Source organism: Zea mays, chromosome 4 (genome assembly GCF_902167145.1).
Source record: "Zea mays cultivar B73 chromosome 4, Zm-B73-REFERENCE-NAM-5.0, whole genome shotgun sequence".
Classification (NCBI taxonomy): Eukaryota; Viridiplantae; Streptophyta; class Magnoliopsida; order Poales; family Poaceae; genus Zea; species Zea mays.
In genome coordinates, this window is record NC_050099.1 from 98,317,413 (window position 1) to 98,327,368 (window position 9,956).

A 9,956-nucleotide genomic window follows, 5' to 3' on the forward strand; every position below is an offset into this window, starting at 1 on the left:
TAGTTAATTTGTATAACTAATCATCTATCTCGTTCAATGTTAATCTACTAAAAGTGGTTGCGATTACATTAGTGCATGTAGCTAATTCTTTTGTTAGAACTAATTAAAACTAGAGCACGTGACGTCTAGTCTTTCGTTTACCCATAGTGTCCCTCGAGCATAAGCCTCAACCCTTGCGAGACTTTCCCTCGTTTCTTTCTAACCAAGGTAAATTCATTATCGTATGTGGTATTCTATGCATATTTGCTTTACTTGTTCTCTTGTATGGTGTACTGTTGGTTTCCTAATTTCAATGGATGGATGTATGTATGTTTGCACCCGCTTAGAGAACGATCCGGTTGAAGAGCCCGAGGAACTCGCAGGAGAAGCCCCTGAGCAGCAGTCGATTGGTGGAGGCAAGTGTCCCTTGACCTATCTATGTCCTATTCATTATTTAATTCACCTCCCGCTTTACACATTTATGCCTAAGGATTGACTAGCTTTTGTTATCCATGTCCTTGTTTACCTACCTGGGTTGGATTATTACTGTTTAGCTTTATGCTATTGCTTAACTCTAATCAATGAACATGATGAGAATATCTGTGATACGCTGTTTTCCCTTCTCTTATTATGATGTTGTACTTGTGGTTATCAAGGGGGCTCGAGCGGTTTCTCGAGTGCCTCTCCGTAAGGACCTGTTCTATGGATGACCGCCCGGGAAAACAGTGCAACCATGAGGGTGGAATGGGATGCCCTTAGCTGAATAATTAGAGGATCCGGGGTGTAGTTCACTTAGCCGTCGTGCCGTCAATGGGGCTCGGTGTATGCGGCTCGCTCTGCCAAGTTTGGGTTCGCCCCTTGGGGAGGAGTGCGGTGCATTTAGGAAACCTAACGGGTGGCTACAGTCCCGGGGAATCTTCGTAAAGGCTACGTAGTGATGCCCTGCTGGGTCACCTTGGTAGTGATCAATGGAGAGTCATGATCTCCGGGCAGAATGGGAATCACGGCTTGTGGGTAAAGTGCACAACCTCTGCAGAGTGTTTGAAAACTGATATATCAGCCGTGCTCGCGGTTATGAGCGGCCAAGGGAGCTCCAGTGATTAGTGGTACTTGATCAGAGATACTTTGGTACAGGTGGTTATGAGATTGATGGTTTTGGTTATGACTATGGTGCTGGTAAGTGGTACTCTTTCCGTTTGGAAAGGAGTACGTTTGGGTTAATAACTTGGGTTAATGCTAAAACTTGGCTTTCTACTAGTAAGTAATAATCTGACCAACTAAAAGCAACTGCTTGACTTATCCCCACATACAGCTAGTCCACTACAGCCAAACAGGATACTTGCTGAGTATGTTGATGTGTACTCACCCTTGCTCTACACACCAAACCCCCCCCCATCCCCAGGTTGTCAGCATTGCAACCACTGCTCAGGCGAAGATGAAGCTGTGGAAGGAGACTTCCAGGAGTTCCAAGACTACGACGAGTTCTAGGTGTGGGTTAGCGGCAACCCCCAGTCGGCTGCCTGTGAAGGCCGCGGTTATCTACGTTTCTTTTCCGCACTTTGATTTATTGTAAGAACTATATGGACGTCTCAGACGTATGATGTAATCGACTATTATTTCCCTTTTAATACTATTTTGAGCACTGTGTGATGATGTCCATATTATGTAACTGCTGTGTACGTGAATAACTGATCCTGGCACGTACATGGTTCGCATTCGGTTTGCCTTCTAAAACCGGGTGTGACATAAGTGGTATCAAAGCCGTGCTGACTGTAGGACCGCTAACCTAGAGTAGAATGGTCGTTCTAAGGACTATAGACCTCTGTCTCTGCCTTGACTTTGATATCCCTTCAAAAGTTGGTCATACCGACCAAACCTATGTTCTACTATATAATATACCTTGCTGAAAATCATGTTTTATTCTAATCCTTCATTTACTTATGATTCATTAATTGCTGGTCATATTAATTCTGTTCTCACCCTTTTGCTTGCGATGTCTTTTGTAGATGGCTCGACTTAGACACACTGCACGAAAGTTAGTCATCCCCTTCTTACCTTCCCGCCTTGCTGAGCGTCCGCTTCGCCGTCCCGTGACCGGACAGTCCAGCCACTTGGAGAGACTACACCACCACCTGCGTGAGGAGCAGGAGCGTCGACGACAGGAGCAGCAGGGCTCCTCTTTCTCGCTCCACCAGGAGATAGAGTCCGTGAGGAGCTGCTCCCCTGTGCTTCCTCTGGAGGCGCCCCCTGCACCACCACTGGGCGCCCCAGCTTCTGGAGTAGCTGCTGGAGGAGACCCAGACGACGGAGGTGGCGACGACAGCTCGAGCCACGACACCGACTTCTCTGCTAACCCTGAGCCAGAAGGATGGGTTGCTCGACCCATCACTCGTGACGCTGCTCGCGGGTGTCACTTCCACGATGCGCTCGACACCCTGCTACGTCGGGCATTTAACCGGCATACTTGGTCCGTCGAGTATCGCTGTGTGGTCTACCAGCACAGTCGCGGGGTCTACCCGGACCGCTGGGAGGCAACCTGCTTGGTGCGCTGCCCGGAGAACAGTCTCCAGGGTGCGGAGGCCTGCTCAGAGCACTATTCTATCTCTGAACGGGACTCAGCTGAGGCAGCCATGCAAGATGCTGCACGGCGTGCGCTTTCGCACTACTGCTCGGTTTTCGGTGGGGCAGCTGACGGTCTTGACCTGAAGTATTACCCCTGCCGTCCATCTGGCAGCACAGGAGGCGTGATTGTCTCACCTGTCAGTGAGGGCAATCCTAGGTTGAGCAGCACAGTCAACCTAGCCGCCATGCTAAACACGGAGCTGGACCATGCATTAGACGAGCTGAGTAGGGCTCGTGCTGAGATCGCCCTGCTGCGGGCTGAGCGCGCGGAACGTCGTCACCTGGATGGTGGTTCCCCCGCTCCCGTCGGGACTCAGCACCCGTACCGCTCACCTCAGCGTGGACACCAGTCTTATGGCAATCCCGACTGCAAGACCAAGATAACTCTAGAACCATAGCTCGTTAGAGTTGGATCTTGTAATTAATACGAATTATATACGTAGAAGCTACAGTCTTAGCGTTGGCTTCGGTCTTAGTTAGTCTTAGTTAGACAGGGTAGTTTGCTATATCCTGTGCATTTATGTTTGTCATGATGAACTATGTTTGGTTTGGATCTTTGTAATGACTGTCACCAGAGTGTGGGTATCCCCTGCATTTTGGTTTATCTATTATGTTAATGGAGTTAGTTATATAGTTGGGAAACCCCTTTTATTCCACTTTCCTTTCTATCTGAGAAGCTGTGTGGTCTGTGTTGGAGATCAGTGAAGATGCTCATCTGTTCAGTGCTGTTGAAGAATTCTATTCTCTTTTCTTATGCTGCAAGATTTGCCAGATCAGTTCTGATGTGTGGTTGCATTCTGCAGATGTCGGAGAACAGGCGTAGAGGAGGAAGGCGTGCTCAGCAGGAGCGAGCCGCTCAACAGGAAGAGGTGCCCCAGCAGCAGCACCTGCCGCCCCCGCCCCCGATGTCGATCGAGCAGATGTTTCTGATGCAGACTCAGGCAGTTCAAGCCATCGGTCAGACTTTGGTCGCCATTCAGCAGCAGCAGCAGCAACAGCAGCAGGCCCCACCTCAGCCTCAGATGCCTCAGATGCCCAGAGACAAGCGTGCTGAATTCATGAGAGGTCATCCACCAACGTTCGCTCATTCTTCTGACCCTATGGATGCTGAAGATTGGCTGCGCACTGTGGAGCGGGAGTTGCATACCGCTCAGTGCGATGACAGGGAGAAAGTTCTGTATGGTCCCCGTCTGTTGAGAGGAGCAGCCCAGTCATGGTGGGAGTCTTACCTCGCCACCCATGCCCACCCTGACGCCATCACTTGGGAAGAGTTCAGAGGTAGCTTTCGTCAGTACCATGTGCCTGCAGGTCTGATGACAGTGAAGAAGGAGGAGTTCCTGGCCCTCAAGCAAGGGCCATTGTCTGTCAGTGAGTACCGGGACAAGTTTCTGCAATTGTCTCGCTATGCTCCTGAAGATGTCAACACCGACGCCAAGCGACAGTACCGTTTCCTGAGAGGCTTGGTTGACCCTCTGCAGTACCAACTGATGAATCACACCTTCCCGACATTCCAGCACCTGATTGACAGAGCAATCATGACAGAAAGGAAGCGTAAGGAGATGGAGGATCGTAAGCGCAAGATCAGTGGACCCCAGCCTGGAAGCAGCAATCGTCCTCGTTTCTCAGGCAATCAACCTCAGCAGTTCAGGCAGAACCAGCGTCCACCTCAGCAGCATCAGCAGTTCCAAAGGCAGTATCCTCAGCACCAGTACCAGAACCGTCAAAGCAATCAGTCAGGAGGTCAGTTTCAAAGGCAGAATCAGCAGGCACCTCGTCTTCCTGCCCCCGCAAACCAGCAGAACAATCAGGCAGCACCAGCTCAGGTTGGAAACAGGGCATGTTTCCACTGTGGAGAGCAAGGCCACTGGGTGATGCAATGTCCGAAGAAGGCAGCCCAGCAGCAGTCAGGCCCCAATGCCCCAGCGAAGCAGAATGTGCCTCAGCCTGGAGCAGGCAATCGCTCTCAGCCGCGCTATAATCATGGAAGGCTGAACCACTTGGAGGCTGAAGCAGTTCATGAGACCCCCGGCATGATAGTAGGTATGTTCCCAGTCGACTCCCATATTGCAGAAGTGTTATTTGATACTGGAGCAACGCATTCTTTCATTGCTGCATCATGGGTAGAAGCACATAATCTTCCAATTACTACCATGTCAACCCCCATTCAAATCGACTCAGCCGGTGGTAGAATTCGAGCCGATAGCATTTGTTTGAATATAAGTGTGGAAATAAGGGGGATAGCGTTTCCCGCCAACCTTATAGTAATGGGTACTCAGGGAATAGATGTCATCCTAGGGATGAATTGGCTAGATAAGTATCAGGCAGTTATCAGTTGTGATAAAAGGACAATCAAGTTGGTGTCCCCACTAGGAGAGGAAGTGGTGACCGAGTTAGTCCCGCCTGAGCCGAAGAAAGGAAGTTGTTATCAGATAGCTGTTGATAGCAGTGAAGCAGACCCAATCGAGAGTATCAAGGTTGTGTCCGAGTTCCCAGATGTGTTTCCAAAGGACTTACCGGGTATGCCACCAGAGCGGAAAGTTGAGTTTGCCATAGAGCTTCTTCCTGGAACCGCCCCTATCTTTAAGAGAGCTTACAGAATATCTGGACCAGAGTTGGTTGAGCTTAAGGAGCAGATTGATGAGCTGTCAGAGAAAGGTTACATCCGGCCAAGCACCTCGCCTTGGGCCGCCCCTGTCTTGTTTGTGGAAAAGAAAGATGGCACCAAAAGGATGTGTATTGATTACCGAGCTTTGAATGAGGTCACGATCAAGAACAAGTATCCTTTGCCCAGGATTGAAGATCTGTTCGACCAGTTGAGAGGAGCCAGTGTGTTCTCCAAGATTGATCTGAGGTCAGGTTATCACCAGCTCAGGATCCGACCTTCGGACATTCCGAAGACGGCATTCATTACGAAGTATGGTTTGTATGAGTTCACAGTGATGTCTTTTGGTTTGACCAATGCGCCAGCGTTCTTCATGAACTTGATGAACAGTGTATTCATGGATTACCTTGATAAGTTTGTGGTGGTATTCATTGATGACATTCTGGTTTATTCTCAAAGCGAAGAAGAGCATACAGATCATTTGAAGATGGTATTGCAGAGATTGCGAGAGCACCAGCTGTATGCAAAGTTGAGCAAGTGTGAGTTCTGGATCAGTGAAGTCCTGTTCTTGGGTCACATAATCAACAAGGAAGGATTGGCTGTGGATCCGAAGAAAGTGGCAGACATTTTGAACTGGAAAGCGCCAACAGATGCTCGAGGAATCAAGAGCTTCATTGGAATGGCCGGATATTATCGGCGATTCATTGAAGGGTTTTCGAAGATTGCGAAACCAATGACAGCGTTGCTAGGCAACAAAGTTGAGTTCAAGTGGACCCAGAAATGTCAAGAGGCCTTTGAAGCGCTGAAAGAGAAGTTGACTACAGCGCCTGTCCTAGTCTTGCCTGATGTGCACAAGCCCTTCTCGGTGTACTGTGATGCTTGTTACACAGGTTTGGGATGCGTGTTGATGCAAGAGGGAAGAGTTGTGGCCTACTCGTCCCGACAGCTGAAGGTTCATGAGAAGAATTACCCAATCCATGATCTAGAGTTGGCAGCAGTGGTTCATGCACTGAAGACATGGAGGCACTACCTGTATGGACAGAAATGCGATGTTTACACAGATCACAAGAGTCTGAAGTACATATTCACTCAGTCAGAGTTGAACATGAGGCAACGAAGATGGTTAGAGTTGATCAAAGATTACGAGTTGGAGATTCATTACCATCCAGGCAAAGCAAATGTAGTGGCAGATGCTTTGAGCAGAAAGAGTCAAGTCAATCTGATGGTCGCTCGTCCGATGCCTTATGAGTTGGCCAAAGAGTTTGACAAGTTGAGTCTCGGTTTTCTGAACAATTCGCGAGGAGTCACAGTTGAGTTGGAACCTACCTTGGAGCGCGAAATCAAAGAAGCGCAGAAGAATGATGAGAAAATCAGCGAGATCCGGTGACTGATTCTAGATGGCAAAGGCAAAGAATTTCGAGAAGATGCAGAAGGCGTGATATGGTTCAAAGACCGCTTGTGTGTTCCCAATGTCCGATCCATTCGGGAGTTGATTCTTAGGGAAGCTCATGAGACAGCCTATTCGATTCACCCTGGCAGTGAGAAGATGTATCAGGATCTGAAGAAGAAATTCTGGTGGTACGGAATGAAGAGGGAAATCGCAGAGCATGTGGCTATGTGCGATAGTTGCCGAAGAATTAAGGCAGAACACCAGAGACCTGCTAGATTGTTGCAACCGTTGCAGATCCCTCAGTGGAAATGGGATGAAATCGGTATGGATTTCATAGTCGGATTGCCTCGCACTCGAGCCGGCTACGATTCCATTTGGGTAGTGGTGGACCGCTTGACCAAGTCAGCCCACTTCATACCTGTCAAGACCAACTACAGCAGTGCAGTATTGGCAGAATTGTATATGTCTCGGATCGTTTGTCTTCATGGTGTGCCAAAGAAGATAGTGTCAGACAGAGGAACGCAGTTCACCTCTCATTTTTGGCAGCAGTTGCATGAAGCCTTGGGCACGCATCTGAATTTCAGTTCAGCTTATCATCCGCAGACAGATGGCCAGACCGAAAGAACCAACCAAATTCTTGAAGACATGTTGAGAGCCTGTGCGTTGCAAGATCAGTCCGGATGGGATAAGAGATTGCCTTATGCAGAGTTTTCCTATAACAACAGTTACCAGGCCAGTTTGAAGATGTCACCATTTCAGGCGCTCTATGGAAGGAGTTGCAGAACTCCGTTGCAATGGGATCAGCCTGGAGAGAAGCAAGTGTTTAGGCCAGACATTTTGCTTGAAGCCGAAGAGAACATCAAGATGGTCCGAGAGAATCTGAGGATAGCGCAATCGAGGCAGCGAAGCTATGCAGACACAAGAAGAAGAGAGCTGAGTTTCGAGGTCGGAGACTTTGTCTATCTGAAAGTGTCACCGATCAGAGGAGTCAGAAGATTTGGAGTGAAGGGCAAGCTAGCACCCCGCTACATTGGTCCATATCAGATTCTTGCAAGACGTGGAGAAGTGGCCTATCAGCTCAGTTTGCCAGAGAATTTGTCTGCTGTGCATGATGTCTTTCATGTGTCTCAGTTGAAGAAGTGCTTGCATGTGCCAGAAGAGCAGTTGCCAGTGGAAGGTCTTGAAGTCCAGGAGGACTTGACCTATGTTGAGAAGCCAGTGCAAATCCTTGAGGTTGCAGACAGAGTCACCCGAAGGAAGACCATCAGAATGTGTAAGGTCAGATGGAATCACCACTCTGAGGAAGAAGCAACCTGGGAGCGCGAAGATGATCTGATGGCTAAATACCCTGAGCTCTTTGCTAGCCAAACCTGAATCTCGAGGGCGAGATTCTTTTAAGGGGGATAGGTTTGTAACACCCTGAATTTGGGGGGTAGAATTTTTTCTTCTTGTCTCTCACCAAATTCAGGCGTTACCCCTTTTCTTTTCTCGCTCCCTCGCTAAACCTTGATCTTTTCCAAAGTTATAGCGGGGTTTAGCTTGGATTTCCCGTGTAAAGAAAAACCCTAAATTACTTTATTTTGTGTGAAGCATCATGCCGAACCATGCATACTCTTTAGGTGTTTAAAAAATGTGAAAGCCTTCATCTAGGAAAATAGATTTGAGGAAAAAGGAAAAACCTTTTTCTTTTCTTTCCCCCTCCCTCTTCTCCTTTTTGGCCCAGCCCCCCCCCCTTGGCGCGCGCGGCCCGGCTGGCCGGTCGGCCCAGCCGGCTCGCCCCCTCCCCCCCTCGCGTCATGGGCCGGCTTGGCCGCGGCCCACCTCGCCCCCCGCCGCGCCCCCGCTTTGGGCCCATGGCCGGCCCAGCCGCCCCTCCCTCCCCCTCTTTTTTTTCTTTTTCCAAAAATCCCTCCCGCGGGCCCCGCCCGTCATTCTCTCGCTCTCTCTCTCTACCCAAACCCTAACCGCGCCGCCCCTTGCCCTAGCGCCGCCGCCGCCCGCCCCTGCGCGCCGCCGCCGCCGTTCCCGCCCACGGTGAGGTCCCCTCCCCTCCCCTCCCCTCCCTCCCCCTTCCCCGGCCGCCCAGCGCCCGCTCGGCCTAGCTCCCCGCGCCGCCCCGGGCCCGCGCCCGCCTCGCCGCGGCGAGCCCGCCCCGCCCCGACTGCGCCCGGCCTCGCTCCGGCGAGCCCGCCCCGCCCCTTCCCCGCCCTCGCCCGGCCTCGCTCCGGCGAGCCCGCCCCGCCCCTTCCCCGCCCTCGTCCGGCGAGCCCGCGCCGCCCTGCCCCCGTCGCTCGGCTCGGCCGCCCGGCTCGGCCGGCCCTCGTCGCGCCCGGCCCCGGCTCGGCTGCCTCGCGCGCTCGGCCCTGCCCCCGGCCGCCCTCCGGCGAGCCGTCCCGCCCCGCCCCGTGCCCCGGTTCGACCGCCCGCGCCCGGCCTCGCCCGGCCGCGACCTCGCTCGCTCGTGCTCGCTTGTCCCGGCGTGCTTGCCCGCTTGCTCCGCCGTGCCTTGCTCGTGTCGTGTCGGCCCCTGCGTGGCCTCGAGCTTGGCCCAGCGTGCCTATGGCGCGCGGCTTTGAGCTCGGCTAGCGCTCGGCCCCGACGTGTGCACGACTAGTCCGTGGCGTGTGCGTGCGGCCTCGCGCGCGTGCTCGATTAGTGCGTGTGCCTTGGCGCGACCCGTCGTGCCCCATCTACCCCCAGGCGCCCCGTCTACCCCCCCCCCCCCCGTGCATTCTATGCGTGTGACCGCGTTGTTTATATTAATAAGATAGGAGTCTCAATTTGGAAATTGGTTACGTTAGTTAATTTGTATAACTAATCATCTATCTCGTTCAATGTTAATCTACTAAAAGTGGTTGCGATTACATTAGTGCATGTAGCTAATTCTTTTGTTAGAACTAATTAAAACTAGAGCACGTGACGTCTAGTCTTTCGTTTACCCGTAGTGTCCCTCGAGCATAAGCCTCAACCCTTGCGAGACTTTCCCTCGTTTCTTTCTAACCAAGGTAAATTCATTATCGTATGTGGTATTCTATGCATATTTGCTTTACTTGTTCTCTTGTATGGTGTACTGTTGGTTTCCTAATTTCAATGGATGGATGTATGTATGTTTGCACCCGCTTAGAGAACGATCCGGTTGAAGAGCCCGAGGAACTCGCAGGAGAAGCCCCTGAGCAGCAGTCGGTTGGTGGAGGCAAGTGTCCCTTGACCTATCTATGTCCTATTCATTATTTAATTCACCTCCCGCTTTACACATTTATGCCTAAGGATTGACTAGCTTTTGTTATCCATGTCCTTGTTTACCTACCTGGGTTGGATTATTACTGTTTAGCTTTATGCTATTGCTTAACTCTAATCAATGAA